Here is a 22,256-nt window from a genome sequence, read left to right as displayed (position 1 = left end):
TCTTTATTAGAGCAAGTTAAACTCGTGGGTTGTATGCCTTTGACTTCAGTTTTGGTCATTGTATGTTCAATTACTTTGAGTTTGCTTTACGTATGAGGTAATTTGTGAACAGTTGTGAACACTTACATAGTTGTTAACCTACTGCTCCTATCTGTTCAGGAGTTTAGAAGAGTAAATGTATTAATGGTAATAAAGAAGAGTTTTCCTTCAATGTCCTATTGAGCCAGCGTTGCATCAAATGCTACCTATGATTGTGAAAGAAAAAGAAAAAAGCTTCACCAAAAGCACCTCTGGCTACTATTTTGCTGTATACCTCCATGTCTCACTGTTATTCTCTGTATCATGACAGGAAAAGATTGGGTGTGGTAATTAGACTTCTGACCTGGGACTCATCAGAGAAACCTGGTTATGCATCAGATACGCTTTGTAGTCATGGGTAAGTCACTTCTCCGGGCTCCCTTTTCTGTGCATCTTCCAGCTTCCCTGGTAAAAAGTTCTGCACAAAAGCCAGGAACTATTGTGAAAGAAATGCAAACTAGAGTGAGCAGTGCAAAAATGTTAATATATTTCACTCTGGTGAAATATGCATGGTAGAAGTGAAGCTGCTCTGCTGGCCTGAAAAAGGTATGCCGACCTGCGTGTGCTGCATGATCCAAGGCTGCATGGAGCTAAACGTGGCTATGTGCACGTTGGGGGAAAAACGTTTGGTATTTTCGTGCTGCTTGGCACTTTTCACTAAGTAAGAGTCTAATCTTTGAGTGCTGTCTACATGTTGTTTTCTGAAAGTTTTCTTGATTGCTAATAAACTCAAGTATCAGTGGCAGTCTACAGGGGGAGCAGTGACGAAGCAGCTGCTTTATTTCCTGCCTTAAGAGGAGCAGTGTGCCTGCGTTTGCCAGCACACTTTTTTATTTCAGCTCAACACGAGGGGAAGCCATATTCCAGTAGACGAGCTGAACGTTTTTAGAAACCTCAGCAGTACCGCAGTGTATGCTCTACGTGGAAAGAAGGATTTTCTTGTGAAAATAAATTTCAGATGTGTGCTAAAACAGCCAACAGCACAGAGGAAATCTACAGATTTGTGTTAGGTACAAATCCCTTCCCTCTTCCCTCTTTTTCCAGTGCTTTACAGCTCTTCCTGAGGAGCAAAATGACCATAAAAGGGGATAGAAAATAACATGTTTTCTTCTGCTGCAAGAGGTTTCTTAACAACCAAGTCCTTTTAGGGTCTGTTTGCCTGTTTTCCCCTCGGAGCAGGCCAGGACGCCAGGCGGCTCGGGGCGGCGAGGCTGCAAGTTTGGCCAGGTGCTGAAGGCGGCTCTGCAGGGCTCCCCTCCCCAACCAGCGCTGCAGCCTCTCCCCGCTCCTTACTTTTTGGGGCTTTCCGGGGCTTTCCAGCCCTTCCCGGCAAGCAGCAGCAGCAGCCGAGCTGCGGGCAGGGGCCCGGGCCCGGCGGGGAGCTGGGCTGCGGCGGGAGGAGGAGGAGGAGGAGGAGGAGGAAGGCGGGAGGAGGAGGAGGAGTTGAGGAGCCCGGGCCCGGGAGCCTCCCCGCTTACCGCACTAGGAAGTGACGCTTTCCCTGAGTCCCGGAGAGAAAGAAACAAAGTTTTTTTTGTTGTTGTTGTTGGGGTTTTTCTCTCGTCGCCTTCCCTCCTTGCCCTCTCCGCCAGCTGCAGCCCCGCGCCCCCGCGGGCGGCCGCCGCGCCTGGCTGCGCAGGTGAGAAGCGCCCCTCGGTCCCTCAGCCGCGGGCCGCCGTGCTGAGCGCGGTTTGCTTCCGTTTCCCTGCCATTTTGGCGAGGGGGGTTGTGTGTGTGTGTGTGTGTGTGCCTGTGCGTGTGCGTGTGCCCTTCCCAGGGCTTCTTGTTTTGGGGCGGTGGGCGCCGGCCCCAGCATGAGGGGGCCGAGCCCCTGCGGCGGTGACAGGGGGGCCGGGGCAGCCGCTCGCCGCCCGCTGCGGGGCCAGGCTCGGGGCTCGGCCCCGCTGCTCCTGCAGGGCTCTCCCGATGTGTCTGCGCCCGGCCGAGCGGCCCAACGGGGCTCCTCGGGGGTCGGGGGATCGGCCCGGCCGGGCTTGGGGTTTGTGGGGGTTTTCCCTTCGAGCCGGGGCAGCTCCGCCTGTGCCCGGGGCTGCGGGCGCAGCGCGCTGGGCTCCAGGCGCCTGTCGAGGCGCAGCGGCTGGGTTTGCACGGATTGTGTTTCTCTGCTGGGATTTATGCAACGGAGGGGGGTGGGGAGGAATTTATTAGATAATTTCTGAAAGTCCCGTGCTCTCAAACGTACAGCTCTTGCTCTGGCAGCAGCTGAAAAGGACTGATTCTTTGCAGTTTACCAGTAAAAGCTGACAATACGCCCACGCACGTATGTGAGTGTCTTATATAATACTTACGGGTTTTTTAACAGGCGTAAGCAGGATTTATTTTTGGTTTGTAAAGTCTTGTGTGGTTGCAGCCTTCAGAACTAAAGAAATGTTCTTTGCTCGACAGAGATTTACTCGGCTGCCGCTTTAAAACAGAGAGCTTCTTTTTGATAATAGCCAAAATAATTGGATTTCCTCCTGACCAGGTTTCAAGTGCAGTGGAAGGGCTATCCGTACTGGAGCAAGTAGTAGGCATTCAAGGGAGGGGAAGAGAGAAAAGAAATGTCCTAATGCAGAGACTGATATTAGGTTGTTTAGAGGGCGAGACTGCAGTTCCACGCAGCAACAGCAGCAGCTTTATGACTGTGTGTAATTACAGAGTGATTGCATAGGACAGCATTGTTGGAACGAATACGTATACACAGGCTATTGTGCAAGATTTCGGTACTGAACAAAACCTGGATTTGCATTGCAAATGCTAAAATGAGAATATATTCTGTATTGAACTGCCATGTTCCTCTTTGACTTTACCGAAGAATTAGAAGGGGGGGGGGAAAGGAGAAGTGGAGCGAGGCTTGTCGTAGAAGTCACAGATGAAATATTCAGCAGAAACGCCACCTGTAGTGTCCAAAATCACAGAATACACAGAAAGCTTGTTCATGTTTCTGAAGTGATTATGCAGCAAGTGAGAATCAGTCAGGTTTGCTAATAGTCCTGCAAGTGTAGTGTAATTCCTGCTCTGATCTAATTCCTTGTATGCGGGTGTGGAGAAAAATGCCTGTGTTAAAATAAGCAACTGCAGTTCAGCTATCTTGCTTGGAAATGGAGAGAAAAACATTGGGGAGAGTTTCTGTGTCAGCACACAGAAGATATGAGGTTGAAAGGAATACTAGACAAAGCATAAGTTTTGAACGTGTGGTTTAAACTTCAGTTATTTTTGTGAAGAGCTGCATGTTGTTTGGTGATCTTGCACTGCTGGCTGATAGGACAAGGCATTGAGAGTGTGCCACGGACACTAGTAGCAAGCTTTTTGACTCAGACTTTGGAAGATCAAAATTATGGGCGAAGCTCTTCTGGATACAATGGAAGGTACCTAAAGTTTGTTTTTCAAAGGTGCTGGCTACCTGTAATTTTCCATCCATTTGGAAATTGGCCTTTCCAAGATTAGAGGCAATTTTCTGGAAATGTTATATTTAACCGTCATGGCTGAGGACTTAATGCTGAAGTCTTGTTTTGAGCACTGTGCTGGAAAGTACTATAAAAATGTAAAGCTGCTTTAAAATTTCTTGGTGTTACACTAGAACATGCTATTTTAGCTGAACTCGCGGATTGTCTTAATATTGTTAGTTTCCTTAGACTGTTAACAAAATGCTTCATGTAAAATGTATATAACTTTGTATAACTTTGTAAATGAAGAGCGTGGTGATGTGCTGAAGCAGTTTTTGTTTTGTTGTGTGTTTTTTTTTTTTTACTCTAGTGAGTGGCTAATTAACCCTAGCACTAGACCTACCCCATGACAAACTTAGTTTCGTAGTGATTCTTCTGTAAGTTTATTGGAGCATTTCATTGAACACAAAATTAGCAAATATACTCTAGTCAGTGCATTGCTATGGTGTTCTATTTGTAGATATTTTTCGTTGTGTTATTCTTCATATCTTGACTGAGGTAAATGTCATACTTGGTGTTCTAATATCAATCTCTTCTGGGGAAAACAGAAACAGTGCTTAAGGATTCCTTGAATCATTGTGGTAGTGATGCAACAGTCATTCTTTATGTTGACTTTTGCTTTGCACAGCCTAAGTGGTGAGAGAAAATGTTTTAGACCAGGATTCTTTGGACTTGTGTACGTGGAGCATGTAACTTTTGTCTGTGAGTTGTCCTCTGGTACTCAGGGCAATTAGTCATACGTTCATTGCATATTAGCAAAAGGAAGCAGTAGCCATGCTAGCCTTTAACCCATCAAGGTGCATGGGAGTAGTGGCGATAAGAAATGATGTCTGGGGCACGGTATGAGCCATGCTCGTTCCAGGGTTTAATTTATTCTTTTGCATTTTCTTTCTTATTGCCACCTGTGTGTGGTAGCTGCAGAACTACAGAAGATATTGTCGAGCCTGTTGTCTCTCCTGTGATGCTCTTATGTCAAGCTGCCAGGCAGTCCTTTATGGTGCCACAGATAGAGGACCTGCAGTCCTTGTTTGGAAGCAGCGGGTGGGGTGGGGGGAAAGGAGAGGGGCTTGGGCACGTAAGGAGACAAGTGGCTGCCATGAATCAGAGTGGGAATCTGCCTAGCCTGTGGTCCCATCTCCAAAGGTGGTTGCAGTTTCAATATGCTTTAGTAATTCTGGAGGAGTTTCTGCTCAAGAAACTTAACTGCTATTTCCTTGAGCTCAGGTAAACATTTAGCAGCTACTTTTGTGATCAAATCATGGAATGAGAATACTGAAAGGGCTTGTATCAGGTCTAATATATCTTGGTTGTTTCCTTTGTCTTAAAAGAAAAAAAAATATCTGTTTTTTCAAGGTGTTGCATAAAATTTTAATAATGGTTGCATTAAATTACAGTTTCTGCTAAATGAAATGCAATAAATGTGCATGTTGTTTCCAGTGCAGTTACTTCTATTCTAAGTAGCATAAAGGGAGAGAAGAAACTGCTTTTCTCAGAGTGCTCATCATACAAAATGCTGGGGGGTGGGAGGTGGAAGGCAGGCGCTCTGGTGGTGAGGTTTTGCAACATGTGTCCGGAAAGCTGGCAAATTCTGGCACAGGCAAGCCAAGGCTAATGAGTCAGTTTCCAAATGGAAGACTTGTCACCGAGCAATTTGTAAATGGGAGGGCTGTACTGCTAATTCAAGGAAATATCATCCTTAGCACCTCCCCTAATAATTGGAATAGTGTGGCACAGAGCTATCTGTCAGAGGGGAGTTGTTCGTGCTTTGAGTCATGCGTTCCCTCTAGTGCGATTTCAGCATTCAAACCAGCAAATCCCTGTCGTGCGATATAGGTCCCTGAAAGAGGTGGTTGCTCAAGTAATAATTTAAATTTTTGTAGTTGCATACCAGCAGCTTGCATGCTGCGTGGAAGCTCCTTGGCAGCTACAGTAGCTCCCAGTGCACAAATGGCATGTGTTTCCAGCATGAGGCTGCTCAATAGGCACTACACAGCGTTTTGCATAACTTCTGTTTCTGAATGGTCTCCAACTGTAGCCCTTCTAGAGTGCTCTGCTGATCAACTCTAGCAGCTGAAAAATACACAGACTTTTATCAGAAAAAGCTGTATACTTCCCCCTGGAAAGAAAAAAAAAAAGTGAATGTGTGCTTTTTGCCAGGAGCTGACATTCAAGTGTTTGGGAGCAAATGGGGATGCAGCAATAAATCTCATTATTTAATTGTTTGCTTTTCTGCATTGACGCTTTTTATCAAGTTTGGTGCAACTTCATCTCCAGGCCTGAATTAATGTAATTCACTAATCTGTATTTAGCCTGGAAGATATACAGATATTCTTTGGATTTACGTCTCTTAAGAAATGAATGTTCTTTTCATGCACAAATTACATGAATGCATCTTGATGTGTTGACAGCTGGTGTTGATTAAGAAGTTAAAAACTGGGATAAGCTAGATTTGAAGGGGGTGGTGGCAAAGTGTTTAGTATTTTTGTTGTTTTCTTAAAGGCATCCTGAAAGGTCTGCAGCAAAACATGGAATACCATTTTCCCTTGTAGTCTTTGGATATTTAGAATTAAATTTGCAGTCCCATATTGTTTGATGACTTGCTTTAGTCCTCACCAGTACTTAAATGACTGAAGCAATGAACTGTGATACAGTTCTGGTATCTCTTTTTAATTACATTTTGCTGATTATTTTACTGATTCATTACGTGTTCAGTGTTGGCATGTAAAGAGATAGCAAGTGAAATTAAGTCAGTATTTGTGTCTTATTTCTTTCTTGCAATGTATCTTCTCACCTGAAAGTTGTTTCTCAGTTTCTTGGCCTTCCTCATTGTAGTTTACTAGTAGGAGAGGTTATAATTGAATAATATATATTGGTGCATCCTCTTATCGTGTTTTTCTCATTTTTTTGAAATAATTTTGTATGTTTGTGTACACACACAAACCGTTCAGTTACACACCCTTAAATTTCTCATCATCTTATAGTTGTTTCCCTGAGAAGCAAGGTTTATTTTTCCTGTGATGTTAGAGAGTACCAGTTGTAAAGGACTACTCTTTCAAGCTTGAATATCATGCTTTTTTTTTTTATCTTAATCTATTGTTTAATTGGTTTGGGTAATGTTAGAGCTATAGTGACCAAGACATGCATTAGTTTTGACTGCAGTTGTTGTTCTTATCTTTTTATCAAGAGCTTTTAACTGAGAAGTCTTTAGAAATACTGATTTGGCTTTGCAGTTTGGTTGTGGTACAGAGTTGAATGGTTGGCTACCAGATCAGCTGTATCATTTCAGTGTGGGTAAACTGGAATCTGTTCTCTGAAGCTACGTGTTGTGGGGCACTAGACCTGCTGAAATGCTCCTCGTCTTGGCTGTGGTGTGCATTGCGATGGAGTCTCAAGATGAAACTAGCTGCAGAATTCTGAATAATCTCCAAATTGCCTCGTTAGGGTTTGTAGGGTGAAAGCACATTTTCTCTTTGGTCCCCAGGTTGCTTGAGGATGTTGTGTGATTTCAAATTCTGTGTAATCATGCACACTTAGGTGTGCAAACTTAATCTGCTATTTTTGTGCATACTTAGGATTCCTTGGGCATCTCCTTTCATACTCCTGCATCTGTTTCTTAGCAATCTGTGATAAGTTATGTTAGAATTTTATAATAATGTGAGTCAACTGTTCTTGCAGTTTCTCAGTATCCTTAACCATGCAGATTCTTGATCCTTTAGATCATTGAAAAGTAAAGTAAATCGAAGTGCCATGTGTTAAAAATACTCTTGGGATTTTGTTTCTTCCTATGTAATGTATTGTTCATACTTCCAAGCACTTCCTGAAAGAAGAGTTTGGTCTGTTTATGGGAAACTACTACACTTGGGTGGAGAAGAATTTATCAAGCCTTTTCCTATTTTTGAAATTGATTTTATACCACTTCAGAACAGAATCCCAGTGCTGCCAAATTCCTGGTGTGAAGAAAGAGAGCCACAGCCCTAAGGCATTCTGATTGCTATGGGAGATTCCAGTGATGAGAATTTAGCGTGCCGAAAACTCATGTATGTGAAACTGGCACGGAAATCTGACTGCCACTATGGTTTAGTTTCATTTCATGACTTAGAAAATTCCAAGTTGAAATACTGTCTTGAATCTTTTTTGACAAGCTCTAGATGTTATCCTGCATAAGACATGCTAAACATTAGGAATATTTGTGAGATAATCTTTATTATATTGAATTAAAATTATAAATTTATTTGGAATATCTCTTGGAAATTGATTATTTTCAAATTATTAGAAAAAATATTTTTAAATATATAGCGTGAGTATATCATATAGTCTTTCTGTAACCATATTTGTTTAACAAGTATGTTTTAATGGGTGTTGAGATTCTAGGGAAGAAATATATGAATGCTATAAATCAAAGTAAGGAATTAAAAAGCATTACCGTTGAGCATTTTTCTTATAGTTTAAGCTGACCTCTTTGGGTATTTGGAAAGTCTTTTGCACATAAAGGGTATTGTTACAAGTAAACATTTGTGCAAAATATTGCTTTTGATTATGGTCTTAATTTTTCTAATTTAATTTCAGTATTTAAGTGGTCTTTGTTACCGTGATTTTTTAAAAAATATGCAGGAATGCAAAATACACTTAAGAAACTTCTTTCCTACTTAAGTATGAGAACAATTTTGACTCCTTACCTTTTGGCTTTAATGCTATTCATTCTTTGGCAAATGTGAAATATTTCAGGTATGTACTAGCTGACTTTTTTTTGCTATTAATGTTATTTATTTCTGTAGAATATGTACTTTTTTATTTTTCCCCCTATAGAAATAATGTCATAAAAATGCTCTTTTACTGCCTAAAGTATGAAAAGAAGAATGTGGAACTCCTTACAAGCAAGTAATTTTAAATTTGAATTTGAGATGCAGAGTAAATATTTGACATATTGAAGTATTAAAAAACGAGGAAGTTTGGAATATGTGATACTGTGCTTAGGTTATATGCTTAAGTGAATAATGGACTGCCTCACAGCAAACTAAATTGCAGTCAGTGCTTGATATTTTTTCTTTAAAAAAAAATGAACAAATCTTATCTTATGAGGTTAATGACTTTTTTCATTTGCAGTATAAATAAACCTAGTTACCTTACCATTACAAACAGAGGAAGTTAAAATACAAAGAGCTTTGTTGGCAAAGGAAATAAAATGCGGATTTCAGTCCTTGACTTGTAAAATTTTCTTCTACAGATGGATGAGCTCTTAAATATTAACAGCAACTGTTAATAAACTGCACACGGAAAGATTCAGTTTCCTCATTCAGGTAACTTGTCTTGGCATTTTAAATGAGCCTGCCTGCCTGCTTGCACGTGTATTCAAAGGTGCAGGGTTTTTGTTGGTTTGTTTAAGTATGTATTTGTTAAATTGTACAGCACAGGAAACAAACAAAAACTTGGGCAGACTGCTTATGAGGAAGCAAGGCCTGTCTCCAACAGGGGCAATAGAGCAAGATTAGAGACCTTTCACCTGGCTTCAGGTTGCACAGCTGATTTTTAATGAGTTTATGAATTTCTCCACAAGGCACCTCTGTCAGAGGTGTCATTAGGCAAGTAAGAGACCAAAGGCAGTGGCCATAATGCTTGTCAACATCAACAATTGCTTGACCTTGTGCACTGGGATGTTTTCTTAAAGGGATGTTGTAGCTGAGATTGGAAGTTGATAGGAAAACAGTCATGTTAGCAAGTTCTTCTTTTGTGCTGACTATAGAGCTGGGTTTGGGTGACGTTGAACAGCAAACAAGAAAACTCAGTATTCCAACCGGTTCACACATGACTCAGCCAAAGGGCAGTGATGGCACTGATGTTGACAGCAACTCTTTGTTGTCTAATGCAGAAAAATAATTTCTTAAGGAACAAAATCTTCAGGTTTTCTATAGTCTTGTGGAAAATTTGAGCAGAAATCTACTAATGAATGTTTGTGAGAGTTATTCAGATCTTTGTAGGATAGATTGCTTCTCCTGCTCTTCACATCGTGAGCACTAATAAAAAAAAAATGCACCTAATTCTCAAGCTACATGGTACAGGTAAATCTACAGCTGCACTATTTTTCTTTCAGACTCTGAACCAATATGGTTTTACTGCTTCTTTTCACCATTTTAGTTTGAATAATATGTAACAAAGGTGTGGATTGCGCTTAGGCCTTTGGATGATCTATAGGTGTCCCTTTTGTTGAAAGGCCATTTGAGGATGTGATCTGCTAGTGAAGGTTGCCGTGCAGTGACCAGGTCTGTACAAGTAGCTCTTATGGAGGTCCGTTTGCAGGAATACAGCCTAGAAATTGAAGTTAAGGGCTGCTTTCTAACGTATTAATTAGGTTAAAATGCTCAAGACGCCACAGTCATACCTTTACCAAGGAGTCAGTGGCTATTGTTTAGCCTTTAATAATGTGAAGTAAAATCTTAGTTGCGGTCTCTTTTATTAGCCTGAAGTGCTTTTAACTTTTTACCTCCTAGTTAAGAATAGGTGGCTGGGGGACCGGGGGGATTTATCATCATTTCATTGGGACTTTTATCTGTCTACAGATGCAACAAGCTGCCTATACTGAAACGCCGAGCAGCAAGGAACATGTACTTGGAACTTAGTCTTGCTCTTTGCCCTGACCCAGAATACCATTAGGTCTTCCAGTCATGGAATTTGCTGGATCTAATATGTGAGCCTACACTTAACGTTTACAAGCTGTTAGGCAACTGTGGGATAACTATGAGCAAGTATACAAAGATAGAGTTGAAAGAGAAGGCAAAAACAAACAAACAAACAAAAAAAACAACAACAAAAGCTCTACCCAGGGAGGAAGCATTGTCTGATGCAGTAGGACATGCAGCAAAACGGTTTCCAGCTTTCTCCTTTTCTTGCAGTCTCACTGCTGACAGGTAACTTACATTCTTTGTGCCGTATCACCCTCGTTTTGAGGTGGGGTAATTGCCTTCCTGATAGTGTAACAAAGGGGCTACGGAGCCGTGGTCTGACCCACCAAGTAGTGGCACAATGTCAAGAGTAGGGATGGAGGTTCTGCCTCGCCGCAGAGGAGCTCATTGATGGCATCTCCTTAGGGGAAGGTGTGATATGAGTCTGAATTCGCATCTCCTGTGTCCGGGTGATTGTTTTGTCACCAGGGTTTGTACAGGAGGTCATCCGTACAAAATAGTGGCACCTAAACCTTAGGTAGAATAGCAACCTTCTTTTCACTCACGTGTTTGTTCGTGTGTATGCATCCTCTGTGGGCCCTTTGCATTGTGAAGATGAAGAGAACTTTAACTTTTACTCAGTTTTGCTGTCTGCTAAAAAGTATTTTTAAGAAAACAGTTCCTTCTAAGTGACTTGATTTGTGAGAGAAAAGCACGCTTTGGAGGTGGAATGGTGTTCTGTGTTTAGTGACAGCTATCACTGAGTTATTGCAAGTGACAGGATTTGCTTGGGAAATTGCTCTAGATGAAGTGTAGAATGCCTGGGTGTGTTCAAGTACTCCTCTGAGCCGTACAGTTTGGATGCATGGAGGGAATGTGAAAATCTATTGACATCTTTAGTTACTCAACTAGTTTATTTTTGGGTGCTGATGAATTGGCAGGACATAGTGACCCCGTGTGAAGGAGAAAAGTGTAATGACTTTGAATGCAGGAAACTTAGTGAATATTTTACGGAGTTACTTGCTACCATTTCTTTGCGCCAACTTTAATGGTGATTAACTCTTTGCTTTCCCAGTGAATATTTTTGCATGGTGTCGATATATTTTCATAAAAATATGATACTGCTCTGCAAACAACAAGCTGTGCAACGCACAGTAAAATAGATTTGAAGACTTTGAGGCTATCTTCTTTGAAAAAGAGGGGAAAATGGTTAGGTGGTAGGCTGCTATTTTGTAACCCCTTATGTTAAAACCTTCCTAGGGAATAGCTGTAGCATGGATGTAGCATTTGAAATTGGCCCTGGGCATAACTGCTGCAAAGTGGAAAGGATATAGCAATCTTGCATGCATGTGCTATTGGATTGCAAACAAATAAGGAGCTGAGTGGAGCACTTTGTTATGCACAAAAGCACAACTGTATGTTGTGTGATGTTGACACTCATTTGCTCTATGTGGCTATACAGACCACAGCAAACAGGATTGAAAACTGACAGTAACAACTGCAAAGTCTTGCGGAAACTTTGCGCTTCCTATCATAAGTTTTCTGCACGTGACTGTCTTGCACACAACTATTACCACTTAGCATAACACATAAGAAAGACCATGAACAAGAAAGCTTCCTTGCAGTGTGTTCCTCGTAGCTGCTGCTACTACTCTAGTCCTGTTATGAAGAGCTGATAGACGGTCATAACTGAGGAGTTTATTCTGGAAGAAAGCTGGATTTCTTTTGGCCTTTGATATTCTGTACCCCTACGCTGTCAAATTCTCAACTGTGTTTTCTGTTTAATCAAAATTGGTTTATTGTTGGAAAAAAATTACTTCAAAGTGTATTGCATTTAATGTTACTTGCAGTTGTCTTGCTGAAAAGTTAAAGCTGCATTCATTACTCTTAATCGCTCCATATCCCTTTATTCATACAATTCACTTGTGGTCTCAGCAGCATTGCAGATTTTCTTACAAATGCCGAATTTTGAGAACAGATGACTTAGCAATCACTTTGAAGGGAAAGAGACACTGACTTGATTTTTCTGTGTTAATGCAAACAGTTTAAAACAGCTTAAGAAATAAAGCGAAGGTTAATACTTGGCATGCTGACTGGATTCCTGGAGTCAATATTACTTTAAATGTGACTTCTTCCCCACCCATTTTTTATGAATATGAAGAATTATTTTTTTCCTTTTAATAATCATTCTGAAATGATTCCAAAAAGTTCATATGATATGTGCAGAACAATGTCAACTGTCAGTTCATTTGTTCAGCAATAGCCCTTTATTATCATTAAATACAGTTGCTGGAAAAATGTCTTCAGTCTCACATCTTAATTGAAGGCAGTGATATTAATTTTAAGATTTTTTTTCTGAAGTGTTTATTAGATTTCAGTATCCTTGGTGCTATTTTTTAACTTAACTTTAATAAATCCATAGCTTACTCATTTGTCTGGCATTTTAGATGAGCTGTTCCTAGATTTAAGAAGGAAAGCGTCCTCTGTCACTGTAACTTCTAAAAATTAAAATTGTTCAAGCTGAAAAATATTTTTAATCTTTTCTCTCCCCTTTGTAGATCACCGTAAATGCAGATTTGAACGATTACAGCTTGTTAGTTAAGTGCACACAAAGAAAGGCAGTTGTACCTTCATGTTACTTAACGGTTTGTTGATAGCTGAGAAGTTTTTCAAACAACTTTAATTTCTGGAGGTGAAAAAAATTCCAGTGCCCTGGATGCATCTCATGCACAAGTTTCATTTCAAAATTTAAACAAAGCAGTGTTTTTACAGTTGCTTCTTACTGCAAAGATACTGTGAATAGGCTGGAGTCTATATAATTTTATCAGATTGCTTGTGCAGTGCATGTTTGTTTTGGGAGATATTGTATCAGTTTGAGAAAAATATATGTAAGTAAACTGCTTATGAAGCATTTGTTCCATTTAAACTATTTTTTACCTGCATCGTGTGTAGTCATATAAATGTAAGCATGTATACATACAGTGTAGATATATATCCAACGTAGACTACAGCTGTTTAATGATCGCAGATGCTGCTTAGTGCTTTGACTTCAAATAAAATGTGCTTTGCAAATAGCACTCTTCCCTTCTTGCCAGACAAAAAAGTTAAAACCTTAGAAATGGCATAATAGTGTAAGAGAGAACACCACCTTTGATCAGGCTGCAATTATGTTAAGACCTTAATTTCATTGAAAGCATTGCATTTCCTGGAAGTTGGGGATTGAAGCAGTTAAGGGAGATCCTTTGTTTTAGGGTTTTTCTTGAGGGCTGTGGGTAGTACTGTATGGGTATTTAATGTCTGGGGGGGGGGGGGGGGGGGGGGGGGAAGAACACAAAGCATTCCCTGTCTGTGAAGTCTGAACTGTGTGATGTAACGAGGCTCTTTTATCTAATTGATCATTCTAGGAAGCTTGCTTTCCTTCTAATGCAGAAGTTGAAAAAGAAGCTGAGTATGTTCATTGCTTGTGGAAATGCAGAACAGGTAGTTATAATTCAAGACCAAAATGTAATGAATGTGTTCCTGGATGCCTTCACACGCGCTGCAGGACCATGCAGGAATCCATGGTTATGCTGTTAATTTCAGTCTGTCACCTCGCCTGTCTTTGCAGGGTGTTTAGTGCCTGGCCGGGGCAGGTGGTGGGGCCTAAGTTACTGGAGAGGGCCCTGCATGTCACAGCAGCCACAGCCACAGGTCACGGCATGCAGACTGCCAGGTGCCTGGTGTTGAGGGCATCCTGTGCTTCCTGACCCCTGGGAGTGGTGAGTTCAGCTGCGGGGTAGACACAACCCCTTTGAGAGATACTGTTTCTTCAAGCTAGGACTTGGGCTCTTGTTCAGCAGCTGATGCATTTCATTGGGAAACATAACATCAAAAAAGCATGCTTTTAGACTCCAAGTGGCTTTAGAGCAGCTGTACTACAGCTAAACAAATATAACCCTCTGTAAGAGGAAACAACTTTTCTACCAGATATATGCACAGATGGATTGTAATCATACTGAGGCCAGTGTTTGCCTTCAACAAGAGAAAAAACTTCTTAGAGGAGAGCTATAAATGGAAATTTGTGCTTACATTAGCTTGCAGCAGCAATTTGAGAATACTTCCACAAGATGCCTAGTAGGAACCAGATAGGCATCTTAGGGAGTTTGAAAAACTGAAGGAGTTAGGGAGATACAGGCCATGAAGTACAATAGCCATGAATGTACATTACAATTAATTGGTCCACAGCTGCCTACCCAAATGTATTTTGAATATAAAAATGGGCTGTGTTTTTTTCTTCAAAAAGTGCAAATTTGGAAGAGATTTAGTCGTTACAGATACATTTCCTAAAATATTTGATGATAAATAGAGCAAAGTGCAGAGCTAAAATTATATTGTACTGCACTTATGAGAGCTATTGCTGAAGATAGGATTCTTCAGGAAGGAATTATGATGCTTAAGTAGTGGATCTTGTATAAATTTTTTTTTCTTTAATGAACACATTAATGAAGTATTCTTCACTACTTCAAATACTAAGATAATGAAGTGGGTATTCTTATTTCAAATGGGATTCTGTTTTGAAAAAGCAACTTCAAACTGAAAACAAACATGAAGATTAAAACAACACCCTTCTGTGTCTTAAAATAAATGGATTGTATCTCCTGATATGGTGCCAGCGTCCAGAGGAAGCCTCAGGGCCATGTGATGGAGTCGCATGCCTTAAAGACTAATAAATGACTTTAAGCTGGTGCATACATTTGCAATTGTACACCTTTCTTTCTCTTTGGGGGAGAAAAGAAAATAAGGGAGGAAGAGGTGTTCAGTGATCGCTTTTAAGCGTGGCGGTTTTCCAGAGAGCTTGGGAAGGATGCAGTGCTGTTTTTGCAGTGCATGCTCCCTGAGGTCTGTGCAGCAGAAGAGACCACAGCAGCTCTCTGGCAAGGGTTGCTGTGCTCTGCTCCAGGCCAGTTTTCCACAACTCTCAGCAAGTTGGTCACCACAGATTGTTCTTTCCGCATGTCAATTTTGTGTACAAAACTACATCAGGGAATTGAAGACAAAATTCAGGAATCAGAAGGTTAAGCATTTCCCTTGTCTTTTTGCATCTGTATGCAATTTGTTTGGGATTTTTGTCCAGGGGAGGAGGGGAGAGTGTTCACTACTTATAAATGCACATCTCCTCTCATTCCTCCCCAGAATGCTTGTGGAAATTATTTCTGGTAGATTTAGTGAAACAGCTACATCCCTCTCAGTAGTAGAGACTGTTGTAAATACACAGATTAGCAAGAAGCAGGGAGGATATTATTGCAGAATTATTGCTTCTCCGTAATGAACAGGAAAAGAACGCGTTCATGTTCTGCTGATGGAAGTTTTACTATTGCAGCTAGGCAAGCAAAATATCCTTACTACTGTGGACTTTACCTTAAACTGTTTATTCAACGACCACCAGAAGTCACTTTACTTGCTTAAGATATAAAAAACTTTAAAAGTTGGAATGTGGTAAGCAATTTCCTTTTTTAACATTAGAGTTGCAGATACGCTTATTTTAGAATTTGACTAGGGAGCTAGTGAAATGATACTGGAAATTGAGCAACTGACAGCTGTTTGGTGTTTTTTTTTTTTTTTTCCTACTGCTGCTGGGAAAACCCAAAACTTTAAATCCAATGTCAATGATTGCTGGGGGGAGGTATGTGTATGAAATCTTCCAGTATTTCCAAGCATTTGTAACAAATCTTTCAAATTATGAGCAGTTTCTACAGTGATAATGGAGAAATTTGGCGCAATATTCTTTACATATCCAAAAAAGTGTGTATTCCTCTTCATGAAACAAATATCTGTATAAAAATAAAGTGTATATATTAATATAAATGAAATGTATGGGAAAAACTTTATTTCTTTAAGGGAGGGAAATAAGGAGCATAATTAAAATTAAATTTAACTTCTTTTTACTGGTTGTAGCTGTTTTATGTCCAAATCTGTCCTATTACAATCAGATAAGGTAGAAGTAAAAAATAAAAATAAAAAGTACGCAATTGTGAGAAGCTACTTAAAAATCAAAGTGACAAGTTCTTACAGCTGCTTAATTGGATGGGTGGTTCTCGTCTTTTGAAATAGTTTGTCTTACTTACCATGGTGTTTTGTGGTACTAAATGTATTTAACAGGAAAGCATCCTGTTCTAGCAAATGGACAAAATGTACTGGGAATGTAGGTGTAAGAGGGAGTGCATCTGCAGACTAATATGCTTATGGCTTCAGAAAAGAGCTATTTCATTCTTCCTCCTAGTTACCTTCTCACCTTTCTCTCACGTTAGCTTCCTACATGTTACAACAGGAATGGAAATGAAGCATTGTACTTGGTCTCGATCTAAAAATTGGAAGTGATAAATTCTTCAGCCCTGAAGAAGCCCAGAAGCCCTGGGCCTCTGAAACTGCTTCATGAAGAAATCCCTGTCTCTGCACAGATGCTGGTGTGAAGCTTGATGCCAACTCCAGAACTGTGCATCTTGCAGAAGGTGAGCTGAAGATACCTGAGGAGTAGAAATCTCATTAGTTTAAGCAAAGCTATGTGTTTATATGAAAGTAGCCTGCTACATGTAGGATCTGTGTAAATTTAGAAGCCTCTGTCATCTGTTTTTATTTCCGTAATGGTCTTACATGCAGGCAGCTATGCGTGATTTTGTTGTTGTTGCTGTTCAATTGTCTGGTTGGGCGGTACTTTGATTTGGCATGTCTCATCTGCAAGGGAGCCTTTCATGCTGATTTGAGGTTTTTAATGAGGATGAGAGAATAAAGCTGAGAATGTAAGTAGAGAGAGACTTAGGAACAGAATTGACACAACTTAATCTACTGTAATAGGTGAATTTCATCACACTTATGTCCAAATTATTACTTGTTCTTTCTTTCGAAGTAATGCTGTGACTTAACATTCCTCATGCATAACTCTCAAGGCTTTTTTTTTTTTTTTTGGTGAGCAGCTGCTGTAAACGCATAGCTTTTTATGGAAAGGGGAAAAAGAAGACTTGCACTTTCCTCTCTTGTGTTTGTGTTTAAACCCTTGCCCCTATTTTTTTTTTCCCGTACAATGATACTTCCTTCCATCTCACAACCAAATGCCTGCAAAAGTGAGGGTCTCACTGCCCTTTCCTGTGACAGCAGAGGCTGTGCTGCCTTCCTCCCAAAACTACCATAAGCTGCACTTTTAGCTTCTTTGAGGCTGGGGTTAAGCAAAACTGTTGGAGAACTGAGGGGGTGGGTGCTCATCCCTGCAGGGGCGCAGCTCCTGTGTGCGGGCAACATGAGGGCCTGGAAGCTCATTTGTGGCACCTCAGATGAGGTGGCTGGGGACAAAGAATGATCTTTCCCCTTGGAGAGGTTGTCGGGAAGGAGGTTTTGAAGACAGGAGGATTGTATTTGTCGTGATAATTGCTAAAAGCACAGTCTTGCAGGATTTCAGAGCTCCCCTTCCTTTTTTTAATTCTTGTACTCCCAAGTGTGCTTTTATGGTCATGGTGATCATAGGTAATTTAAGCAGATGAAAAAAATATATGAAAGATGATCAATTTACAGCTATAAATCAATATATTTCCTTCTTTCTTCATTTTAACTTGTTTCTGCATGCAGGGAGAGGATGTGAGGAGGTTATTCAGCGCTGTCAGCTAAGCCCTAGACAAAATTACTCTTAACGTCACACTTGCAGCTGAATAGGTCTGCATGGTATTCCTGAATTGCTGCTGTGTGTGTGTCCTGGGCACTAATACAGCCAAGGCTAGCGTATCACTATGCATGTATGGCTTATAGACGACAGCTCTAATAAAAGCCAGAAAAATATTCTTAGATCCATAATAAACCTGCATTGACTGCTATATATTATTAAAGTAATCTTGAATGTATTATTATGCGTGGCAGTTCACAAAATATTATGGGCAGACTGAAATAGGAAGAAATGTTTCAGGTAGATTTCATTTGCGCTTTAGCCAACCTGAGGATGGGATTTCAAATTGAATAAGAGATTAAAGATGATTAAAAGGGTAGGGCAGTAGCTTGAGACTTGCAAGTCCCAAGTTCGGTTCCCTGTTCTGTTGTAGCCATCTTAAGACAAGTCATTTTTTAGCCTCTCTCTGACTTACTCCTCTTCAATAAAAAGGGAATAATAGTTCCCTCCTTTGCTGAGGCGTTGCCAGAGTAAATGCATTAAAGAGTATATGGAGCTGTTATACTTTGTTTATGGGGCCATGTGCCTGCATGAAATAGAAAATGTTGTAATTCAGTTTCTCTACTACAGCACAAGAAATGAAGCCATGGACAATAAGGAGATTATACCTGACTAGTGTTGTCATTTTCTTAAATATGTAAATAAAACTCAGTTCAATTTACAGAAATGCCAGAGACATTCACCTTAACGTGCAGTTTCAGGCAGAGCTTTTGGACTGCACCACAGCATTTCAGAACACTGCACCTGCTCTGAGTATTGGTTAGAGATCTGTAGTATGATGCTGCCGTATATACTAATGCTAGAGCTTTCCTACAGATATGGGTGGGTGACCTTTTATGTGTTTTAGAAGACATTATAATTTTATATCAAAATAGCTTTAATATTTACATGAAGGTGGGGAGAGTTCTAGAGGATATTTTAAGCAGTAGTGTTCTGTACTTGTTTCTGGATTTTAGTGCATCTGATCAAAATGGAGATGTTTTACATGACATCTTGCAAATGCAGTCTATGGTTGCACAGTATGAAGGAGTGAACAGTGGACAAAATTGAGATCAAGAAATTCCAGGAGAGTAATCTGTTTATTGGCTAATTGCTGGCTACCCTTCAGTGCAAAACAGGTCACCGCCTCTCTGTTTCCCTATTAAAAATACAGTATGTTGCATGTTATGTACGGTATGAGGTTGGGTGAATTGGTGTTAATATATTGCTTTTGCCATTGCGAAGTAGTATATAAACAATAAGTAGTCCAATAACTGCAAGTTTGTTTGTGGGCAAGTTCCTTTTACTACTTTCCTCAAACTAAAGATTTGTACAATGTAAAACTGAAAATGTTTTTCTGCCTCGATTGAATCGTAGCTCCCAGATATTTTTCCAGCAGGTGAGAGCTGTCTAACAAATGTCAGCCTGCTGACAGGAGGCTGGCCATTCTTTCTTATTTTCTGGAGATGTGTTAAAAATAGTAAAGTCATCAGAAGCTGTGGGATGGAAGTTGAACCAGTAAATTGTTTGAAATAAGCGTTATCGAGCTGGTGAAAAAAAATCCTTTAGAGTCTGCTAAATGTGTTATGGTTGTAAAGGAGCAGCAGTCTCAGAATTTCTTTCTTCAATGTAGGAGGATCAGGTTAATTCAATCTATACACCTGAAGGGCTGATTAGTTCATCAGCCTTTTGTTCTGAGAATGAAAATTGTTATGTAGGGGATTTTATTTTTTTAATGCTTAGCAATTTCTTTTGGAAGTGGTAAAGTGTTTAGAACTGAGCCTCTTATCAGCTTTTCTAGTAAGGTGCTGTGCGACTTTCCAATAATTTATGGCCTTTCTCTCAAGTGGGAAGGACTTGCTGTTGCTGTTAGTGGCAATTATATACTTAGTATCTGCAGCAAATACAGCTATTTAAAGCGTAATATGGGGGTTAGTGACCTAGAATGTTGTCACTTCAATTAGAATGTATTTATACTGTTCCAGTACTTGTAGAGTGAACTGTGTAAGTGCAGAAGGAAATGTAAATGCGTGTTGTACTTCTGATCTGCTTAACTCTCACAGAATTCCACATGCAGGTGGATAAATGCAGAAGCTTTTTTATTTTTTTCTTCTGTCATATTAAACGTGATCAATGTGACCTTGATTTTGTCTTTTACTAAAAACTGAGTCCTTTATTTAATTTAATATAGCTTTGTAAAGGTTCTTAGTTTTCTTCTTGCTGTTATTGAATGACATTTTCTGTATTGTTTATGAAGTGCAGGGCAGGTGGCTTGTTTGGTGTCAGGTAGGATTGTTGAGCTGATTCTTTCAGGAAGCTGCTGACTTTGCTCTGAGTAAGGCTGATGTTGCTTACATCCACTTGTTGAAGTGCTTTATAGCACTGGTCAGTAAGGATACAAAAGAACCACTACGGGAATGGAAGAAACTAACTTTGCGTTTGATCCAGTATTGGCGTCAGCCATCTTCTCTTCCCTTCCTTCACTTAAATCCCCCAGTCTAAAAGGAGGAGAGTGTGGCTTTGGGCAGGTAACTGGCAGGGAGTTCTGAATCCAAGGGCCTGAAGGATGCTCTGATTGTTCAGTTAAAGATGAAGGAATTGGACTCTTCTCTAGGTCCCTGGAATCTTTAAACTTCTGGGATGGTCATGCTTGCCCAAGTCTTTCGCTGCTCCTACCCCCAGAATTAACTAACGTTCATTTACTTAGCTCTATAGCTGGCAAAGAACCTGGTGTAAAGAACCAGCACAATAAGAAGACTTTTATATTCAACAGTGGCCACAGGACTTCTTTAAAGACATACGTCATGTTAGAAATCTGAACTGAAGTCCTGTCTCTGCTATTAAAGACTTTCTACTTGAGTAGTTTTTTAACAGATGAGCTCAGTCAGTCCTGGCATCTGGCTGGCTGCACACGGAGATGCAGATAAACCATGACCGCCACTGCTTCAGGTTAGGTAACTGCTGAGAAACAGAAAGATATTCCTGGGCAGACTGAGGTATATGGCAAAAGAACAACTGTATGTTAATATTTGTGTGACCTTTTTCCTTCAGTTTTGTGGACCCCTCCCTCTTCTTTGGTTATCACTACTTGTATCGCGTCTCTCATTCGACTTTAAGCTCTTGTGGTAGAATCTCTGTTCAGCATATCAGTGGATACTGTTAATATCACGTTTATGACTTCAAAATACTTCATGAATATCAGTGTATTGGGTTTCAGGTATTATTCTCATTTTATGAATGGATCTGAAATGGCTTGCTTAAGATGCATGTCTGTAGCAGAGCTGGAAATTGATCCCAGCTGCTCTCAGGTTCTCCCTGTGCGTTAGTCACAGCTATTCTCCAGCCAGCCACATGTGACTGATGCCTGCTTGTTGGTGTCAAGTGTGTCTCTGCCAAGAGCAGGGTATTGAGGGCATTTGTATATCTCACAAAGAAACCTCTGGAAATGGAAAGTATCATCATCTCTATGACCTTTCACCTTCCCCTACCCCTGTCTGTAGGCTGTTACCTCTTGCAAAGCCATGAGGGAATCTGAAGCACTTAAAGCTCAGTACTCTGTACCCAGGGCACCCACATGCCTGCCTTTGTGTTGAAGTGTTGGAGAGGTGAGGTCAAGGGAGAAGTAATGAACCTGCAGCAATCTTTCTTATTGCAGCTTAACACATTCAGATGTGTTTTCTTCTCAGGGCAAAAGTGCGGAGAGATTGGCTCTGTCTCTGGGATGTGTCCACCCAGCGGTGCAGCTGGTGTGTTTGTGGCAAGGGAGGCATTTAGGGGGAAGGATGCACTGTGGCTATGTCAGCTATGTGAATGCGAGTGCAGGGAGAAGCTTTTGGCTTGCTCTTTGCCATTCTGACTTTAGAGCCTTCTGTAATTCCTGTATGTTTGAGTCCTTGGTTGGTGTCTTTGTTGCTAGCAACTGCCTTCCCTGACAGCTCCAAACAAAAAAGTTTAAAATAGCTATCTGAGAGTTTACAATTAGAACTGTTAACCCGTTTCCAGTGGGAAAGAATAATAACTTTACAAAAGACTGAAAGCAGTGTTTCATATTCCTTAATTGCGCTCTCTGCACTCTAAGGCTGCTTAAGCCTTTTCAGATCACAGCATTTGTCACGATGGTGGATTATAATAAATATTGCGAACTTCAGCACAGTTTATAAACATTAACTAGTTTTAGGAATGTGTTGTGTATCTAACTGGTTCAAGTATAATTCTGCACTCTGTTTTAAAGCCATTTGTAAAGATGGGCTTTCCTGCCTTTTTGTTTACAAAAGGATGGTTTACGTCGCTGTCTCTGTCTCCTAGTTCTCTCCAAGAACTGTGTGTTGTTACTGTGCAAGACAAAGATAAGAGTCTGGTGCAAATCATGAATGTTGAGTTCTCTCAAGATGAGGGGTGGGCAAAACCTCA

General features: G+C 40.5%; 1 protein-coding gene across 9 annotated transcripts in view; it reads left to right on the top strand.

Annotated features, from left to right (window-relative positions):
* Positions 1 to 22,256, top strand: part of MIDEAS (mitotic deacetylase associated SANT domain protein) — a 79,686-nt gene that overhangs the window by 18,352 nt on the left and 39,078 nt on the right. The window contains exons 1-4 of one of the 9 annotated variants that reach the window (XM_083839273.1): positions 8,749 to 8,821; positions 10,079 to 10,426; positions 13,585 to 13,660; positions 16,468 to 16,668. The gene's annotated coding sequence lies outside the window, so the exon portion shown is untranslated. Of the gene's footprint in view, positions 1 to 349; positions 437 to 493; positions 1,718 to 8,748; positions 8,822 to 10,078; positions 10,427 to 13,584; positions 13,661 to 16,467; positions 16,669 to 22,256 lie in introns of those variants that run through there. The other 8 variants (XM_083839274.1, XM_083839276.1, XM_083839277.1 and 5 more) reach the window with 8 other exon arrangements.

Source organism: Anser anser (genome assembly GCF_964211835.1).
Source record: "Anser anser genome assembly, chromosome: 5".
NCBI classification, from domain to species: Eukaryota; Metazoa; Chordata; class Aves; order Anseriformes; family Anatidae; genus Anser; species Anser anser.
This window is presented reverse-complemented; position numbering and strand designations above follow the sequence as displayed.